Genomic DNA, 12,551 nt, shown 5'->3' on the forward strand with positions numbered 1-12,551 from the left:
AAGCTTACCACGAGTCTCCTGATTTTGATTTATTTCTCACGAGGAAATATCTAACTCTTTCACTTCATCACAGAAAACTACTTTGCATTTTCGCTACATAAAGTGACAGTCAGGATGTCAAGAACTTTTTAACTAAAACCATATAGACAGCTGATATACCTATCATAATTGAATGAATTTTCCGCCTTCATTCATTTTACGAATCCCTCTTAGAGTCTTTTAAATCTCAATCAGTTTCACTCCAAGGTGTCTGCTGGCCAAGCCCTGTAGCCCAAATAACTGAAGTGTCATTTTTCCTACGGTGGCCCTTTTGTCGAACCAACCTTGAGAGTTGTCAGTCTTTGGATCCTTTCAAGAAACAACGTATTTTTTCAGATGAGGTCTCTATACTAGGACACAGGACTTGAAAGACAGTCTAACAATTGCCTTGTACATTTGGTATTTGGTATTTGGTATTTGGTATGTTGAGGGTCTAGCGGCTCCTGGGATTTCTCCCATCTCCGCGGTGTTCTCTGTATCGAGTGACAGTACCCTGTCAAGCCAGAGATTTAAAGTGTGTGGATCGTGTATAGTGTAGTCTGTTGTGCCCATTGTTCATCTGGCTTATTGGCCATCAGGCCCCTAATGGGACCCGGCGTTGCCCATACCGCGCCACGTGGAGGCTAGCCAGGTGTTACCAGTAAGGAATCAGTACTCTGGCAGGTCCTGCCACCTACTTTCCTCAGATTTCAGTGGCTAGGACCTATAAAAAAAAAAAAAAGACATTGCTTTAATCGCTGTTGGTGCTTTTGTTTGGTCATTAGAGATTTGCCTTAAGAGCGAGAAGGGATTGTATGCTGGATGAGTTTTATTTTTTGGCCGAAAAGGATCGGGCAAGCAATTTTGGTGTAATTACAATTTTGACATGTGGGGCTGTGCGCTGTGAAGGTAGACAGATTTCGGTGGGGAGAAGGAAGGCTAGAGGGCAGAAAAAGAAGAAAGGGACCGATAGAGAAGGTGGCCCCCAAATGTTCAGTGGGCATGCCCATGCTACACCGGAGAGAAAGTGGGTTTTACAGGGAGAGAAGAGGACAGGGGTCTCCCCCCCCCGCCGGGAAAAAGAGGTAAAGCAGGCCCGGAAAGGTGTCGGACCTGGGTCGCCATTTGGCTAGTTGGCAGCAAGGTTGCAATCTAAGTCGTTCACTTTGACTCTCCAGGTGGTGGACTTAGTCTCGGCAGAGGCCAGGATGCGTCACCTGCACCTGACAGGCCAGCTACATCTAGGTCCCAGTGTTTGGTAGCATCCAGATAGGACTCAGTTGTCTTTCAGTTGCTGTAGGTTGTCCTCACCCCTTGTGTTCAAGTCCTGTAGTCACTCAGCTGGTCGTCAATGGCCAGTTGTGTTCTTTGTGTCCATCGGGGGTCCAAAGTCTGAAGTTTGTTCAGGGTGGTGGAAGTGCTCTTTGCCTCGCGAAGAGATTTTGAGCGAAAAGCGTGAAAGTCTTATAGTTTTCTTCTTCCTGCAGCACTATGTCCTCCTGATTTCTAAGGATGGAGCGTTGTTTGGTAAACAGCAGGCCACGGTGGTCTTCATAGATATTACATTCGTAGAGTAGGTGCGCCCAAGTTTCTTCTTGTCCACATCTGCAGTGCGCTATGTCCGAGATTCCAAAATCGTGTAGTTTCTTCCTGAAAGAGCCATACCCTGTCAGCAGGTAAATGGTATGAAATCTAGTAAAGTACCAGGTCGGGGAAATAGGGTAAAAACGTCCAGTGTCTGATATGAAGCTTCTTGTTATGCAGCCTTTAGTGGGTCATTCCACCGATTCTGCCACACTGTTCTCATCTGGTCTGTAAGACGTCTTTTTTCCTGTGGTCTAGTCAGAGTTGGGTCCGTAGTGTATCCCAAATGTGTGATTACCCTTCCTTTGGCGTGTTGGTGCAGCAGCCCACGGCCAACAATCTCCAAGTCCAGAGGGAGACATCCCGCAAGGATTTGGAGAGCGTGGGTGCTCACCGTGCAGCATGCTCTGGTTATTGTGAGGAGAATTATTCGATGGATGGTTTCCAATTTCCTTCTGTTAACAGCAGTGCTTGCCTTAGCATACCAAGCTCCCGCTGCGATGAAGAATGCCTTGTAGAGGATGGCGAGCGCCCTCTTCTTCAGATCCCAGTCTCTGCGTATAACTCTAACGAATAGGGCGGAATATTTCCTGAATTTTACTCTGAAGTAACTAAGACGCGGTGTGAAGTTGAGGTGTCAATCGAGGATAAGGCCAAGATACTTGACTTCTGTTTGGAGTTTAATGGTTGTTCCATTTATCTTGATCTGGGGAGGCCTCCTGGGATCAAGGGAGCCCTTGAGGAGTATTGAATGTGTTTTTTCCGGTGAGATGTTCAGTAGATTCCCATTTGCTCATCCTTGCAGAACAGAAATGGCCTGATTTGTATGGGTCTCCTATTAGCCTGCAGCATCAGCATGAGATCATCGGCGTATGCCTACGTTCTTATATTAGGGATTTCCATATTGAGGAACTCATCCAGTGCAAGAGTACACAGAAGGGGCCCCAGAACTTATCCCTAGGGGGGCAGCCTCTGTGGACCTGCCTGGAGAGAGTGGCAAAGGGAATAGTCACTGTAATCCTTCTGTCATCCAAGTATGATCTAAGGCAGCAGAACAGGTTGCCTGGAATTTGGGCGCGCCGAAGTCTCGCCAAGATTTCGGGCCATCAGAGAGAATCAAAAGCACCAGCAATGTCTATTGATATGAGGAGAAAAAAGATACTTCATGTCGCAGTTTTTTGCTGTCTCAATTATGTTTTCCAAAGCGTCTGCTGCCGCTGAGCGTCCTCTTCTGAAGCCGAACTGGTTCGGCGACATGACGTTCGCTTCCTGTAAGTGAGTCTAATCTATGGTATAGAAGCCGCTCAAAAAGTTTGCTCAAGGTAGAAAGCAAAGCTATGGGTCTGTAGTCTCCGTGGGTAGCACTTTCGAATCCCGTCGATGACGCGAGGAACTTTACTGGGTTTTTTTCACTCCGTGACTGAGTTAGTCGGTCTCAGGCGTAGATAGCAAGGTTTTTTTCCTGCAGAAACTGGGGTTTTTTCGTCCAGCAAAACAGGCAAATCGACAAGAGAACACACGCAATTAACAGACACGAATACGGGTTAATGTAATCATTTACGGGTAACCCTAATATAATAATAATAATAAAATATGGGTCTGTACGATGTTGGCTTATGCTGGGGTTGTGTTGGATTCTTAAGTATAAGTCTTATTCTTGCTGTTTTCCACTTATTAGGGTAATAGCCTTCTGAAAGCCAGCGATTGAAGAGATTTAGAATGATGTCTGGTATCTTCTCTACTGCCTTTTTGAGCATCTCTGGTTCAATCCTATCATCACCAGGGGCTTTCCTGTTTTTGATGTTTGTTGCTGCTACGCTCAGCTCCATGATTGCAAGGGGGGGGGCTCAATTGCCGTGGTACAGTAAGAGGAGTTTTCTTCATAGAGTTTTCTCTGTTCCTCAGTCTGGGGTTCACTTTGAGGTAGGAAGATATGGTCTAATATGTTGTCAATCGATGATTTCCAGGTTCTGGTATAACTTCCCGGTGCAGTTTCGGTGGCTGTAACCACTTCCCCTCTTGGGAGCTTGTTAGTGACAACTCTATAAACAATTCTCCATTGCCATTTGCACTGACCAGTGTTTCTTTTTTCTTCTGCTTAATCTTGGCCGTGTAGTTATTTCTTGCCTCGCGATACCTCTGCCTTAGCTCGTCCACCTCCGCCTGTGGCCAGGTTCTGCGTGCTCGTTGGAATGCTTTTCGGGCTCTGTTTGCTCTGTGTCTGAGGTCAGTTAGTTCTGGTGATCACCAGGGAACAGCTCTGGGGGCCGGGTGTTTCTTTTTTATGGCTATGTTCGCTGCATCCGTGATTAATTTTGTCACCTGCTGCTGGAGGTCATTTAAGTTTTGGCCTTCAATACGGATGTTTTCTGCTCCCATCATCAGCGTCCGTTGGAAAAGATCCCAGCAGGCAGGGAATGGCGTACCTTGGCGAGAGAAATCTGATGATCTGTCTTGGAATTAGGGTTCGGTGCAGACTGAGGGTTATAACCCTATGATCAGATGTGGTCCAATGGTCCTGTACCTCCCAGGGGGTGAGGTGTCCTGCTATTGTGCGGCTTGCAAGGGTAAGATCAATGTTTGCTTCCCACATTGTACTTGAAAACGTGGGAAGTTGATTTGGTAGGTTCAGGATAGTAAAGTTACTGCTTGCTATGCACTCCTCCAGTCGCTGTCCATTGTGTGCACCTCTCCTATCTGGCGTCTCACTATGCCAGGCCGGGGACCTGTAATTTGCATCCATTCCAAGAATAATTTTGGCACTCCGTAGCTGGCGCTATAGGGTTTGCAGATACGTTGTGACGGGGAGAATGTCCTCTCCCGGTCTGGCATAAACCGAAGAGACGTAAAATTCCCCCAGTTGAGGTAATGTGGGCACATACTGCCCAGTTTGTGCAAAGGTCGGTTATTTTTGTAACCGTGAGATCTGGTTTACAGACCACGACAGCCGCCCAAGGAGTGTCCCCTTCCACTTGGGCAATCTTGAACTTTAGGGGGTAACCTCTCACTCCTTTATTATGTGTATACGGCTCCTGGAGTATGAGCACTTCCAGGTTTTTTTCATTAGATTTCTTAACTAGCTAAGCAGCAACTGCCTTAGAACGCTGTGCATTATGTTGTACAATTTTTATCCCGAAGTGATTGTATTGTTATTGTGTACTCCTTGCTTTACTGTATGTTGGGCAGGCGCTATCCCTTATGGAGTGGTCATGTGGCAGCTTCAGGGCCTTGCAGTTGATGCAGACCGGGGCTTCATATTTGTTTGGACAGTCTCTATATTCGTGGCCATCTTTGGCACAGTGGCCACATGTAGAGCGTTTGCCTGCAGCTGTGGGTCGTGTGGCCAAAACGACAAATTGTCTTGTACAATGGGATTCAGGGTTTATCTCTAAACGATGTTGTTTGATAAAACATCGATGTGTCACTATGAGATTTCCAGGTCACCTTTTTACACCGCTAAAAAAGTTCATATATGCTTGTATCATAAAAGCCAATTTCTTTTTTCTGTAGTGATTTTAATTGAACTCCACCAAGTTCATAAGTTATTTTGGGGCTGCTATTCCCAACTGAAAACCTTGCATTTCGTTACAATAAAATAAAGCTTTCGCTTTTTCACGACTCTTCTGACCAGTCTTCAGGTTTTTCTCAAGGTCTGGAACTTTCACCCACTTTTCTCCTCTTGAGTATTAATGACCTTCTTCCATTGACTAGAAATATTATCCATGGCTTTACTGATAATATCACATAGTGTGCATAGTGTTAGGGTCAGGCGCCACCTGTGGTTTCCCACATCTGCGCCATATGTACACTGTGAAGAAATACAGTACTACTGTAAATGCCAGAAAAGTGTTGTGTTTTGGATGTGTAGTATTATGTTGGGTTCTGTTGTGTGTCCTGGCATTTGGCCGCAGGGCCCCTGGTGGAATCCCACGCCGCTAGGAGGTAGCCAGGCTGTCCATAATTCTCTGGCTAGTCTCCGTCAGGATCACCTCAGCTTCCTGAGAGGAGACCGTTTAAAAAAAAAATAAAAAAAAATTAAAAAAAAATAAATAAAATAAAATAATAATAAAATAAGATAAATAAATAAATTAATTTAAAAAAGAGAAAAATAAATAAATTAATTAATTTATTAAAAAAAGAAAAATAAATAAATAATAATAATAATCATAATAATAATAAAATAAATTAATTAATTAATTTAAAAAAAAAGCGATTAGATAGAGTGAGGTAGTACAGGGTGTACAGAAGAAAAGGGGGATGAAAGTAAGGGTAAGGGGATATAGGCAAAAGCATCCCCAACCAATCAATGGACACTCAGTCCATCAGGCGAAGGCGAAGAAAGGGGAAGGAATGGGGTCGAAAGTGACTGTACAAGGGAGCACAGATAGGACTGCCATTTGGCGCCTCTGTCATTGACATCGGGTGGTGTCCATTTCAGGGGTTTAATTCATTCCAATTAAAAACTCCAATCGTCGGATAGTTGTCCGTTTGATGGTGTGACAGTCAAGTTCATGACTGTCTAGTCTGGATGAAAGTCCATCATGGTCTCAGACCGTCTGTTGTCTTCCTTGGGACCGTTGTGGTGCCGGTACAGGAACTGTAGATAAGGATTTCCTTCGGCTGAAGAGCTCTTGTGCGAAACGCGTAAAAGCTGTATATTCCTCCCTACTATCAAGCAGGTGTGTTTCTTGGTCTTTGGGTATGTAGCTGAAGGAAGTGATGAAGGTGCAGCGGAGATCCTCATATAGGGGGCAGTCGTACATAAGGTGCAACCAGCTCTCAGTCCCACCACAGGTACAAGTGGGATCATCGATGATTCCCAGGGCCGTCAGTTTGCCTTTTAATGATCCATGGCCAGTTAACAGGTATGTAGCATAAAGGCCAGGTGAAAACCAGGGGGGAAGCCTGGGGAATACCCTGTTAATGTAAGGGAAGAACTTTCTAGTGATTTCGCCTTTGTTGGAAGTAGTCCATCTCGCTTGCCAACCCTGCTGCAGATGCGTGAGGAGACGCTTCTTTTCTGCTGTTCTGTCGTTTGCGGAGTCTGTTGTGAAGTCGAGGATGGTCTTGGAATTTGCTTGGAGAGGTGGAAGAGTAGTCCCCAGCGGACCACCTCCAGCTCTAGTGGCATGGTGCCTTCCAGGATTTGCAGAGCATGGGTACTGACAGTGCAGCAGGCACGGGTAGTAGCGAGCAGGATGTTTCTTTGCAGAGAGTCGAGGATTCTTCTACCACTAACAGTGATTGCTTTCGGGTACCAGATGCCTGCTGCGTACGTTATAATCGGGGTAAACATCACTTTATAGAATAAGGACAGAGTGTGCCTATTGAGTCCCCAGTCCCGTCTGGAGACCCTGGTGACAAGGGCGGTATAATTGCGTATCTTTCTTCTTAAGTATTTAAGATGTGGCTATAGGGTTTGCATGGGTCGAAATTTAGTTTGATGTCAAGGATAACTCCTAGATACTTAAGTTGAGTGGAGAATTTTATGGTCCTGTTTTCGATTTTTATCTGTGGCAGTCTGGCTTCATTGAGACTTCCTTTGACAAGAATAGAATCTGTTTTGGTGGCAGAGATGGTGAGGTTATGGTGTTTAGCCCAGTCTTGTAGCTTCTGTAGTGCATTATATGCAAAAGTCTCCAGTCGTGCCCTAGAATCGCCGGTAACGGTGATAATAAGATCATTTGAATAGGCCTGAGAGGTGACCTCTCCCAGGTTCATGCCAAAGAATTCACCAAGGACAAGATTCCACAAGAATGGGCCCAGAACCGAGCCCTGTGGGCATCCTCTGTAGACCTGTCTGGTGATTTTCATATATGGAGCATTGACTGTGATTGACCTGTTGGAAAGGTAGCTTTTGATTGAGTTATATAGGTTTACTGGAAGCTTTGATTGGCGCAGTCTGCCTAGGACGTTCGGCCACCAAAGTGAGTCGAACGCCCAAGCAAAGTCAACAGAGATGACCAGAAAGTATTTCTTTTGGGTAATTCCTACTGCTTCAAGGAGATTGTGGAGTGCATCCACAGTGGAGTGCTCCATTTTGAATCCAAATTGTCTGTGAGAAGCCATGTTTGCATTGTTGTAGTGTTTGAGAAGTCTGTAGTAGAGTAGCCTTTCATAGAGTTTACTAAGTACCGACAGGAGAGCGATGGGACGGCAGGAGTTCGAGAGTTCAGGTGGTTTCGTCGGGTTCTTCAAGATTAATTTTACGTTGACCGACTTCCAATCTGTTGGGTAGTGACCATCACGTAGACAGGTATTGAATAAATGAAGTATTAACTCGGGGACACACTCCACTGTTTTCTTTATAATCTCCGGCTCCAGCTTTTCCGGTCCTGGGCATTTCCTATCTTTGATTAGGGCCGCAGCAGTTTGTAGTTCTCCTAAGTCAAAGGGAGATTTCCTGCTCTTCAGTGTGGTAAGTCTCATTCTCTGCACAGAGGGATTTTTGTTCCTGAGTGATTGGGTTTGTTGGTGGTTGTAGGATGGCGTCCAAAATGTTTGTTATGGATCGCTGCCAGGTGGTTGCTTCCGTACCTTGTAATGACTTGGTTGCAGTGGAGACCTCTCCCCTGGGTAGTTTGTTTATGGTGATCTTGTACACCACTCCCCAGGGATCGGTATTGCCAGTAATGGTGACCAGGTGTTGTCAAGATTCTTGTTTTCGTTTGCGGATCAGGGCCGTGTACTGGTTTCGCACTTCCCTGTAGTTCTGTCTGAGCGCCTCCACTTCACGTGCCGGCCAGGTCCTCCGGGCACGCTGGAAAGTCTTTCCTCTTATAATGACTTCTCGGCGCAACCTATGCAGCTCTGGGATCCACCAGGTGTTTGCGCCCGGGGCAGGTTTTTTTCCTTTTGATTGTCAAGTTGCAGGCGGTTGTGATCAGATCAGTGACTTGTCTTCGGAGGGCATCTAAGTTGTCAGGAAGTAGGTGGGGTTAGGTCTCATTAGTTAGGGTTGTCCTGAAGACGTCTCAGTTCTCCTTTTCAATTGCATATCTATTTAACACGAATCGTATGGTTGGGGATCTAGCTAGAGATCGGTATAGCTGGAAGGAAATAACCCTGTGATCCGATGTAGTCCACGCCTCGTTGACCTTCCAGTTGGAAATTTTGCCGACAATGTTTCTTGAGGCCATAGTGATATCAATAATGGCCTCCCATAGGGTGTTTGAGAAGGTGGTAGGATTGTTCGGTTGGTTAATGACTGTCATAGTCGAGTTTGCCAGGAAGTCTTCCAGGCGTTGTCCATTTGCAGTGCTCCGCCTCTCTGGTGTCAAACTATGCCAGACCAATGAACGGCAATTGACATCGGCTGCGATGATGATTTTTTAGTTTGGCAGAGTTCTCAGGACATCTTCCAGGTATCTGACAGCATAGGTAATCCCTTCGCCTGGTCTACAGTATAAGGAGATCACGTAAAAGAATCCCATGGAGCTGATCAGGTGGGCACACGCAGCCCAGGCTGTACACAGTGCTGAGATTTTAGTTGCTGTGATTTCTAGATTTCGAATAACTATTGCAGCCCAGGGAGTATCCTGGTCCGTTTTAATTATTTTCTAGGTCAGGGGGTAACCTCTCACCTGTCTCGTATGAGTGTACAGTTGTTAACTCCGTAGTTATATCTTTTAGGCAGTGAGCCCATACTCGGTTTTCATCTGGTATAAACTCTTGGCGTTTATATAGGACGGACACGTATTGTCCCGAATAGAGTGGTGGTGATCTAGTTTATTACTTTTACAATTTGCACAGACAGGGTCAGATTCTTCAAATAGGCCTCTGGGGTTGGGTATATTCATACTATGATTTTTAGCGTTTCTCACCAACCATTGAAGTAAAAGCGAAAAACCAAAATCTTAAAAAAATTTATATTGTAAATATAAAATTTTTTAAGATTTTGGTTTTTCGCTTTTACTTCAATGGTTGGTGAGAAACGCTAAAAATCATAGTAGGCTTAGATTCTTCGTTAGGGCTTGTGTTGTATTCATGTCCTTTCTCAGCGCAGTGGCCACAGGTCTTGACAGCCTGGGCACAGGTGTGTGAAGTGTGCCCGAACTTGCAGCATTTATAGCATCTTGGTACAGCCACGTGCTCCCTGAAGCGGTGACTGCCCCAGTTGATATAGATCCTCATTTGATCTTTTAAGATAGGCCAGACAATCGGCGCTAATTCCACTATCCAGTTTACTCCATTTCCGACTCTTGGCTTAGTTGAGTATCTGGGCATAATAAGGTCACTCTTGTCCAGGTCCGGAAGATGTCCTTGTACATTACGTCGGTATATTTCATTGGTGATCTCGGAGGGGGTGATGTCTTTATCTACGTAGAAGATAACAGTTGACGGCATTTTATATCACATTGCAGTTCACTTCCAGTTTGTGAAACGTGGTTCTGCCCAGATAGGATCAACTTCTCAAATATCCACTCCTAGTTCCTTAAATGCCGACCTTGAGTTAATTCTCCGGAGTAACAAAGGCAACTTGGTTAATTTAAATTCTTCAGAAACTCGGTCGTGTCTTGTATATAGTTATAATTTGCTTAAAATCGACGACACAGTTCCTACACAGAATTGCATTATGTCTACAAAGGATTCCCCTGATAAATCAGATTTTTATTTTCGACAAAGAGAACACGTTATTTTCGAAGGGAACCCCTACATGTGTAGAACCACAGTTACATGATTAAATGCAGAAAAATGGGTTTATATATATTTTTTAATTCTTTTGAAAGTATATCAAAATTTCATCATTTCATAAGGATTTCTATCATTATTGTATGTCTTTTATACTTTGTAATTATAAATAAATAAATATTTTTAACAAGCTGCTTTCTAATGCCGTTTATTTTAAAAATTCTGCTGAAAATTAGAAAACACATCACAGTCTGAAAAATTCAATGAAACTGTTAATTTGCTAACGCATAAATATTTTCATATTAAACGTTTCTGAAATGGTTTGTATCAACGAAACGTTGATACAAACCACTTCAGAAATATATAACGATTTGTAATCCATTATTTACTTCCGTCCGATTTTAAAATTCTTTTAAAATTTCTATCAAGTTTGGCGACAAAAATTGTGCAAACTATGAACATCGCTAACTACTGCCCGAGATAAATGTCACCTTCACGAGTTTTCGTCGTGATTATTCAAAATAATAACAAAAATGATATTAAAACAATATTTTCACAATTTTACTCTTCTCCAGCTTTCTACCAAGTTCTGAAATAACTAACTGGAACAATAAGTGAATTTAAGGAAGGAACGACCCAGTCTCAAAAAAAAAAAAAAAAAAAAAAAACACTTAAAAGAAAATGAGAGATTTATACCACAGCGACGCAAAAGTTGCTAATATTTAAATTCCAGTAAGAATTTCAAAGTAACGGTTGTAAACGAATAAGTTGTTTTTCGGCTTAAAATATAAAATACAGATTTATAACATAAATGCAAATAGAATATTAAGTTTACTATTAAAAAGTTGTAAAAAAATTACTAAAAAAATAACTAGAAAATATCTTTTACTTACCACACCATAATAGATCTTGTTTAATCGTTCTTTTTTTCTGAAAAATTATGTAATGAAATATATTTGAGTCCCTTGCGGGAAATTTCTCTTAGTCGTGGGAGTTTTTATGACTCCTTAATTATAATTGAAGGAAAGATCGAACTCAATATGATGTTGGGTTTTTCTCCGTTCAAGTTTCCTTCTTCATAATTGCGATTGGTTTTTCTATTTGTGGAGAAAACTAGTTAAATTTAAAAATACTGTTTGCGTTTTAAAATTTAAAAGATTTAATTATCATATGTACAAAAAAAATATGTACAGTATATTAGGAATTAGCTTTTCCTTACTGTAAATTACCCAGTACATCACCACATTTACATCACTCTCTACATACCCTGTTAACACGAGACTCAAAGAAGAAACAGATTCTAAATAAATGCAAAAGTTAAGTTTCGGATTTATTGAAATTATCTGATTTGGAAATATCACACGATTTACAGTGAAATTTGTTCAGAATTTTAAAAGAATTAAGAATTACAGTGACATTCGTTCAGAATTTCACTGTAAATCGTGTTGGAGGAAACATTCTAAACGAATATTTTCCCCTCTATTATTACTTGCAGAAATTTATATTTTTCATATCTAAGAATGTGTCCCAGGTAGGCAATTTTCCTGCTCTTCACTAAGCTCAACAATTTACGTCGTGCTCTTTTCAGGTATTCAATGCTGGTGATTCTGTCTAACCAAGATATCTTTTTCATAAATCTGTAGATCCACATTTCGAAGGCCTATATTTTGTTCATGCTCGCGGTTTTCACTGTCCAAGTTTCAGTTCCGTATAACAGTATGGACCACACATAGCAACTAAGGAATTTCAGTCCGATTGACAGTTCCGGAGCTTTGCCACACAGAACTGCTCTTTATTTTGTAAAGGCCTTTCTCGCAACATTTATTCTTGCTATTATTTCTGCTTGCGGATCTAGAGCACTATTTAGTCAACTACCAGGTATTTTCTTCATCTATAAGTTTCTCTATTTCGATTGGAATTTTATCTGAGCATATTGTACTACCGATTGTGATATTTAAAGACATTCCTCCATAGATACTTCAACAGTTACATTCAGACTGACGTAAGCAAAAAGAGTCTTGATGTAAGTTTCCCTTGTCTTCTTTCATCACCTCTTAGAAATAATTGATTCTGGGCATTCTTTTTTGTATATGGCATCCTTCTGTTCGTATTTCCTACTAATTATGTTCTTAACGGATAGGTTATTGCATTTGCACATATTAGTACATAGTGATCCGTGAATTAGGTGAATTGGTATCGTTTTATTTATATATCCCATATTGAAAAACCTTAACAACGAGTTGCCCTGATATTGAACTACTTCGAATAAGCAATGCTTTACCAATGGTGAAGACTAATGTTACATATTTTCGGTGGAT

The sequence above is a fragment of the Mastigoproctus giganteus genome, chromosome 5 (genome assembly GCF_048544385.1).
Source record: "Mastigoproctus giganteus isolate SK-2022 chromosome 5, ASM4854438v1, whole genome shotgun sequence".
NCBI lineage: Eukaryota > Metazoa > Arthropoda > Arachnida > Uropygi > Thelyphonidae > Mastigoproctus > Mastigoproctus giganteus.